Genomic DNA, 15,889 nt, shown 5'->3' with positions numbered 1-15,889 from the left:
GAGTGTCATAGTCTTTTCTATGAATCCGTGCTGCAGCTTCAATGTTGGTTTTTTTTTTAGTTGGGATATGATCTGGAATGATCTTTGTAAACCAACTGTTTGATCAATATGAAGTGCAGTATAGAATTTTAAAGTTGAGAAACAAAGTCTTAATACAATATAATGCTGTGTCAAATTTCTAATTCCAAGGAAGTGTGTAATGTTTTATATAAAATTTCTGGAGACTTGATTGATATTCATAACTAAACCTTTATTTTTAAGTCTTAACTTCAAGGGTATTGCATAATAAGTTGTGTAGTATATAAGTAGTACTTTGCTAAGTGCTTGAGGGTTCTAGTAGGGTGAGCGTTGGTGTAAATTTAGGAGTAGTATATAAGGAACCAACTGTTTGATATAAAATTTCTGAGTAGTATATAAGGAACCAACTGTTTGATATAAATTTAGGAGTAGTATATAAGGTATCTGAGTTAGTTCTTTCTTGTCGATTGCGGAACCGAAGAGGGTCTCACGGTGTAACTTTTTTAGTAGTTTGACCATTCGGAAATGCCTCTTGAGAGCTGTTGAAATGAAGGAAGAAGAATAAAATATCTATAGCACCACTTAGCTTTTTCGAGCATTATCGCAGTTATCTGGTCCCCTTCTATAAAGAGAAGATGATTGCAAGTTCAGAGCGGCAAAAGGGGTCTGGCAATGCTTTATGGTGTCGATTTGGCTTCTAAATGATGTGTGGACACTAACATGTGCCTCTTATAAAATCAATATTGTACGTTTTGCTTATAAGAATGTTGTTTGAGTTGAAACTTTTCAAAAGACAGATAAGGGACAAAATGATCTTAGTGATTTACGGTGGGATTAATTAGCAGTTATTATTTTAGGAGTTATAAAGGTATTTTATAATTCTGATTTTTAATAGTTATACATAATTATCAAATTTTAATATATAAAATATCTATGATAATAATTTTTGGTGCGTGTTTGTTGAATGTTTATAATTATGAATTCAGGATATTTTTCGTTTTGAATTGATGGTTAAGTTTTTAGATTCATATAATATGGTTTTATCAAAAATTCATTTCATTAAACTACAAAATGCACTAAGAGTTATATGCCTAATTATTTCATTTAATCATACAAAAAACTTTAAATCATTAAAATGTAAGAACTCTTATTCATCTAAACATTGTACACATCAAAACTGAAGTATAATCTCTAGATCTGAGATGAAAACATGATGATTCTTGAATTTCGTATTTTTAATTTGTTATGTTAATCCATATTCGAACATTCAATATAAATCTTGTTAGAACCGCATAAAGAGTTATACTAGTTTTAATTGTAACATACAAGAAGCTCATATGACTCTGTAACAACCTTCCTTTCTCTTTTCGTAAAAATAATCAAACTATATCAAATGTAGGAAAGTGTTTTAAATACAAAGACCTCTTATCAAGTTATCATACAAAGTGTAAGAAGGATCATTGATTTAATTTAAAATAGACGGTGACATAATTGTAATTGCGGAATCTTGATCACATACATTTTTTTTTGACTTTTTTAAAAACATTTTTCAACGTTTTAAAACTTTTTACACGAAATTATCTTTTAAAAAAAAGTACACCATAAAATCTAGGGTTTTGTTCTCTTTAATTTGAGTACCACACACACACACACACACACACATATATATATATATATGTATATTTAAAAAAAGAAAAATTGGAAATAAATAATCTCACCTTTTGTGTATTGGCCGATAATAATTCCACCTTTAAAAATCACTAGCAATGGTCCCACCTTTTAACTATTTTTGTCTCACTGGTCCTCTGTTAAAAAATACTTAACGTCATTATGTTTTTTCTCTGGTTTCAAACCGATGTTTTAGGGCTTTTGATCGGAAGAACGATATGAGCCGACTGATGTAAAACTTATTTTGAAATGGTGATTCAAATGACTTGCTTTTTGTTAATTGGAAATTCAAGCACCTGAATTGAAAAATTATTTCATCATTTGGATCACCATTTCGAGATAAGTTTTACATCGGTCGACTCGTACCGTTCTTCCGATCAAAAGCCCTAAAACATTGGTTTGAAACTAGGGAAAAAACATAACGACGTTAAGTATTTTTTAACGGATGACCAGTGAGACAAAAATAGTTAAAAGGTGGGACCATTGCTAGTGATTTTTAAATGTGGAATTATTATCGGCCAATACATAAAATGTGGATTATTTATTTCCAATTTTCCTAAAAAAAAACCCCAGATATGTTGTGCGTATAACGTACGTGATTATTTTTCTTCATGCGTAATTATTTCTCTGCGTATTTTAGGTATATTGTTAATTATTCCACCGCATGAACTTTATACAATAAGAAGACTTTGTAAAAATAAACTTTCTACGATAATCTTACCCTACAAATGTAAAATATGGTTCTCTCATATGATCATATTTATAGGGTGAATTAGCGTACAATAATCGCTTAACGTATACTTAGGTAAGTAAATTACTCTCAGGGTTAAAAAAAACTAAGACTTTCAAATCGAATTCAAAACCTAAAACGTTCAAGGTTAAAACCTAAAACGTTCAAGATTAAACTCTAATACTTTCAAGGTTAAAACATAATACGTTCAAGGTTAAAACTAATTATGCTTAAGTAAAAAATTGATTGATTTAAAGATCCAGATTGATAATTAATTGGATTAGTTCTAAGGTTAATTGATCAATTGGCTTCAGCAATTTCAATTGGTTAATTGATCATACAAACCTGTGAACAACGATTAACTTAAATTTCAATTGAAAAGTAATCAAATTTACTTATGGTTGTAGCATCGTAGAAAATGCCTACAAAAGGAATGAAACCACAGAAAACGTGCCACGTGTAAAATAAAACCAGAGGCGGTCAGTTGACAGCCAGATATTTTGAGAGGGGAATGGAATCACAAAAATATCTGGTTCACAGAAAAAATCAATGGGCAAGTAACAAAATATCTGGCTGCCGACGTGGACAGAAGATGACGTGGTTCCAGTAGCATGCCATAACACGTGTAAAAGCATATGACAGCTGGCACTTATTATTCCTCCTATTGAGCTCTTTTTGAGGTTTTTTTTCCATATTCATTTCATTCATCAGCAAAAATATCCAAATCTACAGTTTTCTCTCATTTTCTTTTAATTAATTAATAATTCTCTATCTATGGAAGGTGAAGTGTTTTCTCCGGCCACGGCCACGGCGTCTGAGACGATGGCTGAGACGTGTTCGGTGGCGTCTGAGATGACCGGTAACGATGCGTTTGTGGAACAGGAGGAGAGTTTAATTATGGTATTATTATTATTATTATTATTTGATTTTATGTTCTGAATTTAATGATTTTAAGATCTGTTTTGTTTGTAAACATCTGCTGATCTGAATTACGGTTATTTTCTAGCTCGTTTGATTTTAAAGTTATGCTTCTAATTTGCGTAATTGCGATAAATCGGTTTCGTGTTATGTGAATATGATTGTTGCTCTTAATATTTTGTGTAGGTCTGTTGTGTTTAGCAAATTAAGATCTCTTATTATGAGGTGTTTTGGCAGCTAGAATGTTTATGATTTGTATTGAATTTTTGGAGCATAATCGCTTTAGAAATCAAAATAAACGTGATTCAAATACCGATTTCTGTCTCCTAAAAGTCAATCATGTGCAGAATTTTGCATGTGTTAAAGCCTAACATTTCAGCAAAATTGGTGATATTTTGGGCTCCAACTTTTTTAGTTTTTTGTTGGACAACTAATAGCTTAGTGCTTGTTTAGTCATCTTTTTATTCTTTATGTGAATTATCATAGGATTTTTGCACAAACAGTCGTTGAGATCTTATTTAATTATCTTACTTGAAAGAATCAATGAGACATTACCACATTAATGCAGACCTTAAAGTTTAGCATGTGCTAATTTAAAACAAATGGTAGAAACACGTTTTTGAGCGTAGCTGAAACACAAAAGAAAGATGACACATCTTTTGAGCAGGAAATTGATATATTTCTGAATGAGGAAAAAACATGGTGCTTTTAGTTTTCATTAATCTGGATTAAGGGTCGTTTGTATATACATATTTTTTTATTCTCTACTGTGTTTATAAAATGTATGTATTATTTCCTCACATGAGGTACTCACTAAAACTTACTGTATCAGATGTCGCCGAAAAAGGAATCATCAAAATGGACGAATGAGAAGCATAGTTTATATCTGAAGTCAATAGAAGCATCATTTGTTGATCAATTATACAACTCTTTGGATATGCTAAGTTGTCGAACACAAAACACCTACTGCGCTGATGCAGTTTCATCTGGCCAGGTTTAAAATAATCCTATTTATAACTTTATAAACATCAGAAGCTATTTTATATGCTTCCACCATTCTGCTAATATCCATTTGTCAGTACAAGGTTCTTAGCCGTGGTTGTTGGTCAAAGAAAAGTTTCAAAAGACAAAATTCACATGTGAAACGTGCAGACAGGCCTCGTGTTTCACCAGGGAACCCTTGGATCCAGCATTTCAGTAACGGGTCCCGCAAACGGCTATCTTCAACCGCAACTTCTCAGTTGGACCAACGTGCTATCATTACAGAGGGAATGGATCAAAATTTTGTTGATGACATGTCATGCAGCAGGAAAAGGTGTGAACCTTAGATGATCGGGTAATATGAACGTCTATTGTATCGGCAAAGTTGGTGTTTTAAAAATCACGCGTTCCATGTTTTTGTTAAAGATTCTTACAAATCCCCGATAGCTATGTTTCCACCAAAGAAGAAAGGCTCCAGTTAGTTTACCATAGTCTTTTATTGGTAATAAAAGACAAAAGGCATTATAGGTGACCATTTATATGTTTTTAACCCACTTAAGGCTTAGGGTGCTGAAAGCAAATATTGAAGATATAGATTAGATGATAATGAGAGTCAAAGGATGTTTGACCCGGACTTGGAAAGTCAATATAGGTAGGTTATTGATCATAGATTGGTTGTTCTTGTTTTTCTTTATTTAAATTTTTTTTTTGCCTTTGTTGTAATCGTGCTTATTGGTTTTGGTTTCCGCCATGTGGTCGATCTGTAGCATGGGTCAATGAAGTCGAATAATGAACGGATATTTGACTTGTAACAAATATATGGTATTATTCATTTTTCATTGTTTATTTTGTAGCCTACAAGAATAAGAATATTACAAATTTGTATGTGTAGCATGGATTGAATTATATGTATAGTACCATGCAAGGTATAGCTAACTACTATCTGCAGGTGGCAAAATTTAAGCGTATTACCAGATCGATATGTTTTATTAAGCGGCAGGAGCAGGTGTCGGCGCTGTATATTTCTCAATAGCCGCTTTAATTCGCTCCTTATCTCTGGTAGGAAAAGCTTCCAATAGAGTTCCATTTTTGTAGAAATGAAAGAGAGGTACTGTCTGTGTCAAATTTAAAAGCAAACTCAAATTACAGATTAACCGGGTTAACAATAATGGGGATTTTGGAGTCTAATTGACTTGTTATAAGCAGAAAACCGAATCACAATGGGCTAGTTTCAAATTCAACTACACATACGAAACTTCACCCTGCTGTGTTGGCTGTAAGCTCATACACCATCTGTGCTGGTGTTTACGGTCCAATTTAACTCTGAATTGAGTCTGGTTTGGTCGGTTTTGACTAAAATTTAAATTTTGGGTCGAACAACCAACTATGGTCAAAATTTAAATTTGGGTCGAACCAACTATGGTTTTGAAATATGATGAACCAAAGTACCAAACCATCGGTTAGGCGATTTGGAGTTGTTTCTTCTTTGAACTTAAAATGCTAGTTTTTGTTAAAACTTTTAAAAATATAAAGATTGCCAACTGCATTTAGTAATAATAAAATTAAATAAAATAATAATAATAACAGTAAAAAAAACTCAGTTCAGTTATGAACCACCAAATGGTGTAAGGGTGACAACCCAACCAAGCCAATTTAGTTTCGTTTCTCAAAACCTTTGTCCGTATGGACCAAAATTTTTGTAAAAAACGGCTGGACCAGATTGTGAACACCATAGTAATGCCCAAGTTTTTCCGACCCATGAACCAACCAAACTCTACAAAACTGTTTCCGGGGAAGGGGTAAAAAAGAAGGAATTTTGAATACATGAAATATCATACCTTAATTCGAAGTCGTTCTGCTATATCTGATTGCTCATCATATTCATCAATCACCTGCAATATGAATCACAAGACCATAAAAAACTGCTACATTCTGCATTATCACAATTATGACTCAAATAAGTCAACTCACGATTAAACAAAACTCACGTTATGCTTCAAGAAGATAACTGCATCCTCTTCATCACCTGACCCCCTGCACAATTTTGCAAAACCTTGTTCTATATACTTGCAACTGCCACATGAAGTGCGATAGAAGTCGACCACAACTAATGTATTACCCTTTTTTGTTTTATCCAAAACCGTGACTAGTTCCTCATCCTTCTTGATTTCTCTCACACATTCAACCGGGCAGAGATCCTCATCTTCATCATACGACTCTTGTGGGTCCCCGTTAGCCACACAGTTGACTCGCTGACAGTGGCCTATGACGGTGTGAAACCGCACCTCTGTTACCACATGGAGTTTGTTCCTTCAAGTGGTATGCTTTCTTGGAACTTTTGTCCAGTAAGGTTGACGGGTTTTTTAATTCGCTTTGCGTGTGGTGGATCATAACTTTAGCGAAAGGTACGAGGGTTTGGTGAATCATGGTTCTATGCTTCCGCACTGAAGTGTTTATTAAAGAATCAAAAAAGTACCGTTGCTGATGTTCTTCGCTATTAATTCTTGATATATCAACTGTAAGAAGTAAAAATGAAAGTACGAATTCTTTTGATCAATATACTTATAGTGTAGTGAATAAGGGGACCTAACTCCACTAGTAAAGCAAACGGACTAAAGGTGTTTATAAACCATTAAAACTGAACCATCTAACAGCTTTCCTATCCCTTTCTCCATCTTCAAATCCAAAATTAAACTTAAAATCATTACATTTTTTTTCTTTTTTTGTTAATTATATAATATTTTTATACCTTTATCATTACTTTTTTTTCTACGTTCACTCGCAACAACTTTCAAATACTAAAATATTTATAGTGTACTACATGAACTTTTCAAATATGAAAAAAAATCATTTTCTATCTCTCCCACTCACAGCACCCTAAACCGCTCCCTAGGTTTAAAAACTCCACTCACTCACTCACTCACTCACAGAATATAATGGATAGGATAAGCGAAGCAAGTTGGCTGGTTTGAGATTATAGAGCTCAGTTCTAGCTTTATTAATTATGTAACTTATAATTTTAGAATATGCAGTTACATAAAATAATATGTTAAAACTTTTATTAGGTTCATAAAACACATGATGAATAAAAAATGTTACACAAGCTAACTATTCTGAAAATAAAATCAGTTAATCCAATCCTACTGGTTTGGCTTGTAGATTAGAGACAGAATAAAACATGAACAGACTTTACCTGTTAGGTGAAGGAGGAGACCGGTGGAGAAGTTGGCCAATGAGACGACAACACAAGGCAGAGCACAGGGAGGGCAATGGCCTCTCATATCCACCACTCATTCCACAACTCACAATTTTGAATTTTGGACTATATTCATAAACAACCCACTAAAGTTTTCTACTTTATGCACCTTATGTTTTCTAGCTAACTTTTTATCTTGTTATCATGCCTTTGTGGTCAAAGGCCAAACTTTGGTTTCTAGGTTTTGTTGTTTGGAAAGGTATTGGATACTCTTTTTACTTGAGTAGTATGGGGCACGTGGAATCGTGTGTTTTTAACTGTGTATGATAGATACACTTTCAAGTTAAATTATTTTGTCGGAACTCTCAAGATTCTAATTAGATAATTGACTAGAAAGAGTATAAGCCTTTTGTAGTAAAAACGTGTACTAGAGATAAACTAAAAGACATCTACTTTATAGTTGGAAATTTATCATGACGTGTACTTCAAATGAAACATCATTTTACGAAAGATTGTGTCACTTGACAATTAAAATGGTGGTTACTGGTTAATAGCTAATTGGGTTACCAATAGTTAGTGATGACCACTCAACTATTGTTTTATGCTTCTAGTTGTTGCATCCTACTCTTGGATCGGTTTATATGGATAAACTTGTTTCTATCGGTCGCTTCTATTAGTGGACATTTTCTAGTGATTGATCAATTTCCACTAATGATCATTTTTATACAACTTATCATCAACCATGCAGATCCAAAGCAAGTTTCAAGGACTTTCAACTATATACATCAAATATTCGCTCGAATCCCAACAATCATAGTATCATATCTAAAGCAAGTTCCAAAAGCATCCATGATGTTTTGCTCATCCCTTCGGACGCCATGAGGTTCATTGTCTCAAAAAAGTGTCCACTTCACGCATCCTAACTTATATAAACGTAAAGCCAGATTCACCTTTGGTTTTAAATCTCAGCGGCGCTAAAGTCACCAACCAACCTCTTCATACGAAACAAGTGGATCGAGGAGGATGTTGATTATATGAAACTAGTAGCAAGATGTTGTTTAAACTTGGTTTACTTGTCTTTTTGATTTATAAAAATGAAAGAAAAGCAACTTTAGTAAGTTGGTAACCCGTCCAGTTACACAACTCAAGCATTTGCAAACATATGATTGTTGTAGTCCGGGATAAGGATGAGCTCGGTTCCGACCGGTACCGGTACCGAAAATACCGATCCCGAAAATCGCCAAATCTTGGTACTGGTACCGTTACCGAAATATTCGGTTCGGTACCGGTACCGGTATTGAAGGTAAAATTCGGGAAATACCGGTACTGTACCGTACCGGTACCGAAACTCAAAACTTTGGTGCCGATTCGGTACCGACGGTTTCGGTACCAAGTACCAAATGCTCATCCCTAGTCTGAGATAGATTATAAATTTAACTGAGAGAAGTACATAAAAGACGGAATACTAAAAAGGAATGATGTACATATTAGTTGTATTCATATTAAATTTAGCTGGTTGTATGTCAAATGAATTGTGGGAGGAGATGGTTTGAGTTTTGTATCATAATAATTTGATGATGATAGTTGGATATAATAATACATTCATGAATAACGTGTAAGTACGTAATATACGAACATATATCTATATCTATTGAACATAAATTTATTTAGTGTAATATTCGCTCTCTAGTTCTAAGTCAAGAGTCTTTACCATCCGTCCAAAGTTGGAATGCTAGTATCAACTTTGGTTGTTGGCAAAGATATTTATAGGTTTGATTTGGTTTTTAAGTTAAACTGAGTAACATATTAAGTTGTTTGAAAGTTCGTCATTATCAAATTGAAATCAAATTAAACCAAATTGCGATTATATGTTTAGCTTCACCGTTTAAGCTCATTGAGTTTCTAACTCTCTAAATACAAAAGTAGCACAAAATATTTAAGAAGATGAACAAGCAATTTAATTATTCAAAAAAACCCCATTTAACGTGTTATCTAACAAGAAGAATGTTAAGAACTTAAAAAAGTGAATAATTTACCTTTATTTATAGTTTTAGCATGATACACATGAGGTATGTAACATATTCTCTCACTTAATTTTTGTGAATATCTTTTGTGCACTGCCAAGAGTTATACTATTTAGTGTCTTTTTTTATTTTTTTATTATTTTTATTTTTTTTATGCATTACTAATGGTTATACTAGAGTTATACTATTTAGTTTTTTTTTTTAAATATCTTTTATGCATTACTAATGGTTATACTATTTAGTTTTATAGTTCTTAGGTGGAGGGAGTGATCACCTAAAGTAGTGAAACTATAATTGACACTGATCAATCCTACACAGTCACCAGTAATGGACCCAGGATTTTCATTCAACGGGTCCCTTTTTTTCAGTGTACATTTTTCACTACCCAACGTTATAATTTTTGGGGCAGTCGTCATTCCGGTCGGTTGGCGTGAGTATTGTTTAAAGAATACAAGGACTCAAACTTTCTTTCTAAGTTGCCTTAAATTGTTTGTTACTTGGATATGAAATTTCTATAATTTTATCTTTGAAGAATTGCTTTTAAACCAAATAAAACCTTAAGTTTAAATTAGAATTTAATAAAAAAAAAAAAAGAATTGATGTTAAACCAAATAAAACCCTAAATTTAATTAGAATTTAGAAATCTCAATAAAAATGTAGAAAAACGCAAAAAATATTTGCTTTTAAACCAAATAGAACACTAAGTCTTAATTAAAAATTAGAAACACAAAATAAAAATGTTGAAAATACCCTTAGTAAGGCTTGAACTTGTGACCTTTGGGTTAGAAGAAATAGGATATGCCATTACACCAAAGAAAACTTTGATACAATGGGTTCCACTTACGTATTTTTATGAGGTCCTTCAAAAACCTAACCTATCGTCTCTATTATATTTTTTAAAAAGATTGGTGTCCCGGGACCCCGAACCCACTAAGGTGGGTCCGCCCCTGACTGTCACGTTATTTTTACCCTCAACTATCCTGGACTAGCAATGGTACATCCAAACTACCCTAAAGAATTTTTTTTAATTTAAAAACTAAAGCAATAAATTTAAAAAAATTATATATAAATAAGAAATTTCATTAATAAAATGAAATTTACATAAAAAAATAAAAATTAAATAAGAAACAAATAACCCATACATAAAAGACAAAAAATAAAAAAAATAAAAAAATAAAAAAACACATTCACCACCTACCCCTTCTGTGACATCCCTCGATTTCGAGTCAAATTGTATTTATTTTGTATTTGTTTTTATGTTGTAAACCGACCCGATTTATATCCCGAACATTTCAAATATATAAAATATTGGATTTTATGTTACTAAAACATTCCCGCTTGTCTAATTTGAAAAACCCCTTTTACGGATTCGAAAACGGACTTAAAACGTTCAAGATACATCAAAAACGAACTTCCGGACGCGAACCGACGTGCAGACCAGCAGCCCCATCTTTTTTTTTGTTTTTTTGTTTTGTGACTTGTCTTGACCCCTCTTGCATGCAAACCTTGATATCACACCCCATGCTTGACCCTTTCAACCCACCCTATATATACACCCCTATCCCCTTCATTAATCCTTGCTTATTCATCTCTTTCTCTTCCAATTCTCAAGCATTCAAAGGTGTTCTTCATATTTTTTTGGCAGTTTGACTTTCCAAAGTCAAACTGACCATAGTCTTACATTATAATCAACTTGTTAACACTTATTTATACTTGAAGATTGTTATACAACATATATATAATAGCACCCTTTGTACCTTCGGTGGGCATTTCTCCGGTCTCGGTCGGTTAAGTGTCCGGCCCATAAGACAAAGCTACATGGAGGACTCGTAGTAGTCCTTGATTATATATATTTTCCGCATCTAACCATCAAACTTGTTATACTTGTTTAACTTCTGTTTATCTTAGTTCTATTTTACATTTTGAGTTCCATGGTTATGGGTTTGTAGAGACTAGCCTCGGTTATTCTGTAAATAGCTCCAAACCGGAAGCCGAACTCTTGTTTACTAGTTTGTTTAAATAGTTGTATAAACATGTTTTATGTAAGATTTGAGTTTCTAAAAACCATTTTAATTAGTTCCATGGTTATAGGTTTGTAGAATCTAAGCTCGGTCTTATCCCGAAACAAGATCCGAACCGGAAACCGAACTTTCGTTTAAAGACTTTGTTGTTGACTTTTTGTATGTAAGACTTTGGTATTATTATTTATAAATTATTTTACAAGTTCTATGATGTTTGGACATGTGGTAACCATTCTTGGCCTTATTCCAAGATAAAAACCGAACCAAGCCTCTTGCATGCAAACCTTGATATCACACCCCATGCTTGACCCTTTCAACCCACCCTATATATACACCCCTATCCCCTTCATTAATCCTTGCTTATTCATCTCTTTCTCTTCCAATTCTCAAGCATTCAAAGGTGTTCTTCATATTTTTTTGGCAGTTTGACTTTCCAAAGTCAAACTGACCAAAGTCTTACATTATAATCAACTTGTTAACACTTATTTATACTTGAAGATTGTTATACAACATATATATAATAGCACCCTTTGTACCTTCGGTGGGCATTTCTCCGGTCTCGGTCGGTTAAGTGTCCGGCCCATAAGACAAAGCTACATGGAGGACTCGTAGTAGTCCTTGATTATATATATTTTCCGCATCTAACCATCAAACTTGTTATACTTGTTTAACTTCTGTTCATCTTAGTTCTATTTTACATTTTGAGTTCCATGGTTATGGGTTTGTAGAGACTAGCCTCGGTTATTCTGTAAATAGCTCCAAACCGGAAGCCGAACTCTTGTTTACTAGTTTGTTTAAATAGTTGTATAAACATGTTTTATGTAAGATTTGAGTTTCTAAAAACCATTTTAATTAGTTCCATGGTTATAGGTTTGTAGAATCTAAGCTCGGTCTTATCCCGAAACAAGATCCGAACCGGAAACCGAACTTTCGTTTAAAGACTTTGTTGTTGACTTTTTGTATGTAAGACTTTGGTATTATTATTTATAAATTATTTTACAAGTTATATGATGTTTGGACATGTGGTAACCATTCTTGGCCTTATTCCAAGATAAAAACCGAACCAAACCGAACTAAACCAAGTTTACTCGCTTAAGACACACAAGTGTGTTTTTAACCATTAAAGCTTATACACTTCTTTAAAAATACTTTATAAACTGATTTTAATTATTTTCACAAAGTACTCGGAATGTTGAATCCAACTTGATCTTATAACAAAGTTTGGACCGATTAAACCGAACACTCGTTTAACGGACGTTGTTAGTTCTAAAACAATAGAACTACATACTTGGTTAAGTCTCTTTAAGATTTATTGAGTTATCTCATACATTTATTATTTTGGAAAGTTGACTTTGGGTTTGGTCAAGTCACCAAGACCCGAACTGACCACCCGAACACTCGTTAAAACCCGTTTTAGTATCTATATTATAAAGGGACTTGCTTTCTTGCATTTTTACCCACCTTATTACTTAACATAGGTTGAGTAAAATTAAGGGCTAGATACTTTAACCCGGTTTCGAGCAAACTTACATTTTTAAAGGACTATTATTATAATTTCTTAAATATTTACATTTTAAACCTTAAACTTTAAATTGTTTACATTTCTTATCAGTTTATTTCATTTAAAGACTTCAAAGACAACTTTTCTAATAAAAGACTTCTTCTCCTTTAGGCTTCGTTCGTTAAACTCATCGTTCCGGTTAATCTCCAAATCATCAAATCTTTTAAGTTTATTACTTGAACGTGAGTACTTTCATCCCCCGTTTTCACTCTTTTATATTTTGAGGGTGACATTGCAAACTTATTCAAATCCAAATGATTTATACTTGAGTCTTAAACCACAAACTTTATTGTATACTTTACTTAAATAAATGCTCGATTTTGTGTTATATGCATATATGCTTAAGTGCTAATGTGTTTACCGCTTTTGGATGGTTGATTCATAAATCCGAGTATATCTGGCATCCCCTTATAGAAATGTGTCGTTAATGTATTCTTATTAACGATTTCATTTATCTAAATTGTTGCTATTATTTATTGTTTTGTATACAAGTTGTGGAATTTCATATTATATATATATTGTTCAAAAACTAAGAAATTGCTCACCAACCTTTGTGTTGACAAAATCTATTTATGCAATGTTACAGGTTTGACTTTAGGTTGACTCGAGGACTTGAAGAAAAAACGTTATCGAGACTATTAGGATATTAGCAAAACGAACAATATATTATTTACTATGATTTGAATTCGGTTATTGTATGAACAAGTTATGTGACTCTTTGTGTTTTTATGAATTTAAATGAGTTGATTAAATATTGTCACTTAATAGTGTCGTGTGTGAAGAACAATCGGTTGCACCCCGACGTTTCCGTCATGGTCGGGGTGTGACACCTTCTTCTCCACTCCTTCCTTTCCTTCACTTCTTTGAACATGTGCAACAAAAATAAAATAAAATAAATAATATGAGGCAATCACGGAGAAAAAGAAGAGAGAGATTTAGGAGATAGTACTCTAGCCAACTCACCGTCGGGGGAAAAAAGGGAGGGTGGCAGCGGTGTTACACGCGGGGAATAGTACCCCTTTGGGGTACTTGTCACTCCCTCCACCCTTAACATATTATTAACCAGAAAAAAATAATAAACTATATAACAAGATAATTTCTCTCACTCACTACTTCTAAATACTTTATTTGCATTATCATATGTTTAGGGATTTCGGTATTGTAATATTCGCTAATTTCTAAACCCGAAATCCCGACCCGTTTAAAATTTTTTTGGATCTTTGTTTATTAATAAAGTTGAGTATTTATGCGTGTTACGTTTTTGGGATGTTATTACAAGTTGAATTTCATGTATTTCGAACCATTTTTATTGTGTTTAAAACAAAATCCGAGGACCAAATGTGCCAAAATCCAAACTTTGGGAAATCTGGATGCGCCGCGTAGTGTGACGGATTCAAGAATCGAAACGGATACAGTTGGGTCGCGCTACTCGAAGGAGCCACCTCTGGCCTGTCGCGATGCGCGAGATCTTGTTCAAAGCAAGGACAGGTGGTACGTGCTTTATCACAAAGAAGGGAAGTGGCAAGATTGATACTGAAGTCAATGTTACGAGTTTTGATTCAAAACAAACATTCAATCCAACTTATGGCTAATTTATTTGTTTCGTTTTCTATTTTGATTAGTATTGCTATGATCACATTAACATTCTTTAATCATAGTTCCTATGTTAAATGTAACATTTGCTATTTTTCAAACCCGAAAACCCGACCCGTTTAAATTTGCAGATTTTCATTTATGTTTGTTCGCTTTAAATTTTATCAAATTATGTTTATCTATATTTTTGGGATACTTTACAAACTCAATTTTATGTATTTTATACCAAAATTGCAATTAAATAAAGTACGGGAGCTGAATATGTCAAAAAAACAAAATTTTGGTCGAGTCAACCCGTCCGCAACACAACGGGAGTCCCATAATGTGACATCTGCCCCGATCCGACCCGACCCAGGTACCCGTTTCTCTGACCCGATCTCTTTCTTTTATGATTTAATATTTATTTATACTTATATTTTACTTTCAATAATAATAATATACTTTTCCCTCCCGCCTCTTTCTCTCTCTTTCTTTCCGCCGTTCCGTCCTTCTCCTCTCTTTCCGCCTTCTTTTCCCTCTTGTCGCCGTCCCGCCCTTAAGCCTTGAACCCTTTCCTTAACTCTTTGCTTGTCCTTTGGTTCTTCCCGCCTAAGGATGTCTGCAGCTCCACGCGCCAGACTCCTTACATGGAAGCCTGCGTGAAGACATCTTGTTCCTGCGATGCGTGAAGAGAACTCTTCTCGCAGCGCGCTAAGAATGCATGCTCTTCTCGCAGCGCGCTAAGAATGCATGTTCTTCCCGCAATGCGCTAAGAATGTATGTTCTTCCCGCGATGCGCTTAGAATTCTAGTTCTTCACGCAGCACGCTAAGGATTTGTGATTCTTCCCGCAGTGCGCTAAGGATTGTTGTGCCAGCCTTCGCGCTCGCGCACTCAGCCTTCCCGCGCTTAACCCTTGTATCTTCTGTTTATTCTAGCCGTTTGCTTTTGTAATGTCTTTTCTTCTGAGCTGTTGACCTAACCTATCTAATGTCTGAATAGTTACTTTCGGCGCAACATGCGCACCAACCCCATTGGTTGACAGATAAAGTGACTGACATAATCTTTTGAGAATCTGCTTTTGCCATGCTTGACCAGTACTTTATCTATCCTCTCCCTTGCCTTTTTCTGAATCCTGTCAGCCTTTTTCTCTTTTTCCCTGCTGCCATATCTTTTGATATCTTGCTTTTGGAATCTTTTT

General features: G+C 33.9%; 1 pseudogene across 1 annotated transcript; it reads right to left on the bottom strand.

Annotated features, from left to right (window-relative positions):
• Window positions 1–5,152: 5,152 nt before the first annotated feature.
• Window positions 5,153–6,766, bottom strand: LOC143608930 (thioredoxin-like 4, chloroplastic; annotated as a pseudogene). Its single transcript, XR_013149355.1, has 3 exons — window positions 6,304–6,766; window positions 6,154–6,207; window positions 5,153–5,430 (listed from the first exon to the last, which is right to left on the bottom strand). The product of XR_013149355.1 is annotated as a thioredoxin-like 4, chloroplastic (transcript).
• Between the last annotated feature and the right edge of the window lie 9,123 nt (window positions 6,767–15,889).

The sequence above is a fragment of the Bidens hawaiensis genome, unplaced genomic scaffold, assembly GCF_021521415.1.
Source record: "Bidens hawaiensis isolate Kalapana, Puna unplaced genomic scaffold, B.hawaiensis_p1.1 tig00002181_1, whole genome shotgun sequence".
Classification (NCBI taxonomy): domain Eukaryota; kingdom Viridiplantae; phylum Streptophyta; class Magnoliopsida; order Asterales; family Asteraceae; genus Bidens; species Bidens hawaiensis.
Note: the sequence above shows the minus strand (reverse complement) of the source record. Positions and strands in the feature narration are given on the sequence as shown.